Consider the following 3787-nt stretch of genomic DNA (forward strand, 5'->3'; position numbering starts at 1 on the left):
ATCGCCCCCACGCGGGTCGTGGGACCCCCCCGCGCCTCCCGCGAAGCAGCCCCTCGTAGGCCTCCGCCGGGGAAGGGGCGCAGACCCTCGGTACAATTGATTTTTTTTAAAACAAATCAGTGTTTTAGGGACGTCCAGCCGCCGCGGGAAGGTGGAAAATCACCATCCGGAAGCCGCCGGTTAAACTTTTTCAGGTTTTTTTTCCTAACCTGACACATTCAGCAAATTTGACCCCGGTGGGAATCGCCACAGCAAACACACTCACAGCACACCACGGCCAGAAAAATCCCAAAATTCAGGCTGGTTTAGGACTATATTTTTAGGTGACTTTATGCGGTTGATCTCTGAAGAATTCAAACAACTTAACAAAAGAACAGGGCGCAGCCAGTAGCGCTTGGGCAGTAACAAAACCTGTCCAGAAATACCCCCTTTGCTTCCATACCACAAAAAAAAAAAAGCTTTATGGTTCTGCCCCAAGTTGCCCCATATCCTGTTGTACCGACCACACCAACATCCAAAGGGCTTCGAGCGTTAATTCCCTTTCCCCAGGGGAAAGCGATAGCCTGCCAGCAGAGCCGTGCTGTGTTTGCACTGGAGGGACCCCAGCGCTGCTGGCCGTGTCTCACTTTTGAGTGCAGGAAGGCTGAGCTGCCCCTTCAGGTACATTTTGCAGGCAGGTATTTGCAGACCAAGCAAGTGCAGCATTTTAATATTCCTGCTAAGGAACAGATAACACCCCAAGCTGTTGTGCAGACACATGCACATCTCTGCGCGCGGAAGAGCCCGGGGCTCCTGCCAGGCTGTGACACAAACCTGCATCCCAGCTCCCCTCCCCGAGACCCAGCATGGGGTGAGCTGGGGCCACCACCACCCCATGGGGGGGGGGGGGGGGGGGGCGGAGGCAGTCCTGAAGAAGCATTGCCCCGGACTCACAAGCCACGGGTACCGCTTTGCCTCTGAAACTGCAAAGAGAACAAGGGCAACAGGCAGCAGCCCCCTCGTTCACCAGCACACTGGTCCCTGCTGTTTTACCTGTCACCATTTGCCGCTGTGGAGATCCCCGTGCTTGGACAGGCTGGAGAGAGATGGTCAGCCGTGCCGTCCCATGTGCATGGACACCAGCAAACCCAGGACAAGTGCTCCTGCAGCTGTCACTCGTAGTCCTTCACCATCCCAGCCCCAAAGCTCTCAGCTCCTCTCGCTGCAGCAGACCTTGCGGCACTGGAGTCTCCTTCTGCACACAGCTGGGGAAGAAGCAGCCCCTCAGCCATCCTGGGGCTTGGCCCCACCTGGCAGCCCAGGTACTGTCCTGCTGCCATTACCTGCATTTTGCAGGACTCTTGAGATTCCACTAAAAAGCAACAATTTGGGTTCAGAAGACACCAAATAAAAGAAATATCCTTCAAACCACACCCTGGTCCGCAGGCACTTTTAACTGTCACGGGGACAGGTCTGCTCCTTCCCTTCTTGCTGTTTGAAGTTCACCTGAGCCAGGAGAACTGTCCAAAAGGATAAGGCAGACACCCAAAGTGACCTTGGCACCACACTGTAGCATAAACAACTAGGACATGATCTCATCCTTCTCATCTCTTCCACTCAGAGAAGCTCAGAGCTGCTCACAATCCCACAGTTGCTAAATGCCTCAGGCAGAAGAACAAGTGAACAGAAAATCAAAGTTCAAAGAAAGGATTTGCAAGAGCCAAGGCAGTTTGTGTTAGAGAGAGCCTAGATGCTCCTGCAAGCCCTCCTCCAGCCTCTCCCCCATCCTGTCCCCCACCTCCAGAGCTGGCTGGAGAAGGGGGCTCCAACTGCAGATCCTCCTCACAGTGGTGCAACAAAAGCATCCACCTGGAACTGGTGAACCCCAGATGCAATTGCAAATGCCGACCTGAAATCTCAACCCCATTAGCATCAACATCAAACTCCATGGATGCTCTGAGACCCCAACCATCAGGCACCTCTGCACTGCCCTTGCTTGGATGCACCCAAGTTTGCCCTGGGAACCCAAGTGCTATAAATAGATCTTCTCTTAACCCCACAACCACAAAAATCAGAGAGCCCAAACCACTGGGAAGCACTGAGATTTGTAGTGAGGTTGGGTCTGCTGGTGGTGCCAGGCAGGTGCTTCTCCTTTGGCTTAATGAGGCTGTAATTAGCCAGGGGTGAGAGCACAGGCTGTGTAAGGTGGGATCCCCCCATGGGAATTCATTTCCATCCCTCTCTCAGGGCCATGCACAGGGGGAGCTTTGTTTACAGGATGGGTCAATAAACCCAGGTGGGATGGATGGTGTTTGCTGGGGTGCCCTCTCTGTGCCAGCGGTGGGGATGGCTCAGACTGTTCATGACCAAGATGCTCCAGGCATCTGCTGTTGGACACCATCAGAGATGGGTCCCAGCAAGTGGACCTTCTCCCTGTGCCCACAAAGCTGATCTCACGCCCATAAATCACTGCCCCACTCTGCTGCTGAGGGAACAGAAGAGCCTGCTCATAAATCAGAAATAAAACTAACTTGGCATCTTTGGTGAGCAAATTAAATTGTGGGCTTTGGAGGAATGTTTCTGTTTGGCCAAATCATTAATAAATCAATGGGAGCCATAAGGAAGAGGAGAGGGGCTGCGCCCCGTGCCGCACAGAGGGATGGAGAGCTGCGGGGCAGCACGCTCCATCCCCGCTCCCCCTGTGTCCCCTCGGGCACTGCCCTGCTGGCCCTGGGGCACCCTGGGGAGAGCAAGGTGGAGCCTGGCCCTGCCACCTCCCCACCGCCCAGGGCTCACCCGCCCCGGGGAGCGCTGCAAGGTGCAGGTTAATAAATCAGTTTGTCTCCAGAAAGGTTTGCTTTGTGCGCCTGACAATAGCCTGTTGTAAATGGCAGCCCCTTGCCTCCTCTTCTGAAAGGCTTTTAATTAAAATATGGAAGGGGCTTTTTTGTGTACTTAAAAAAATCCCATATTGTTAGATTTCAGCACACTCCCATTTCAGGCGTTAATTTATTCTTGCCTTCCTGCCGTTTGTGATCCACATGATAAGTCCTTTGTGCGGTGATCCGGCCCCATTAGGCGGCCGAGGGGTGATGTTGGCAGCGAGAGCCATGTGCCAGCGGTGATGGTGAGCTCGCTCGGCCACCTTGTCCCGAGGATGGGCAGGGGGACGCCAGGAGCCACACCAAGGGACAGCAGTGCCATCAGGGTGAGCGGGGACAAGTCAGGCCTTGGGGCTGGCCAGGAGCTCAGACCCGGCTTCAGCCCTGAGCGCAGAGCAGAAAGACCCTCTTGGAGACCCAGATGGCTTCTCCCGGAGCTTTGTCCCCATCCCATGCAGGGGAAGGCAGCACAGCCCCTGTTAGCTGTCACCAAGCGGAGCTCGGTCCTGGGGTATGGGAAACCCTGGCAGGGGTCCCAACGCCTCCCCCGTGCCCCCCGCTGCAGGGTCTCTGCCTCCTCCAGCGGGAGAGGCCAGGGCTGTCCCAGCGATGCCCGGCTCTGCCTGGCTCTGCCTGGCCTCCGCCAGCCCAGGGAAGCAGGAGCCACCTCCCGCAGCGGGGTACAGAGCCGTTCCAGTCTCTTTCCCATATTCTAGCAAATGATTTAAAGTGTTTGAGAGCGTGGAAGCCCATTACCGCAGGTGACATAGCTTCATGGCCAGCTCCCCTCTCCCTGCAGTCTGCCCTCTGCCTCCAGCCCCTCTCCCCCCTGCCCCTCTCTCCCTGCTCTCTTCCCCTGCCCCCCTCCCTGCCCTCTTCCCCTGCCCCTCTCCCTGCCCCCCTCTCTGCCCCTCTCCCCCCGCCCT

Source organism: Aptenodytes forsteri, unplaced genomic scaffold, assembly GCF_000699145.1.
Source record: "Aptenodytes forsteri isolate BGI_AS27 unplaced genomic scaffold, ASM69914v1 Scaffold118, whole genome shotgun sequence".
NCBI classification, from domain to species: domain Eukaryota; kingdom Metazoa; phylum Chordata; class Aves; order Sphenisciformes; family Spheniscidae; genus Aptenodytes; species Aptenodytes forsteri.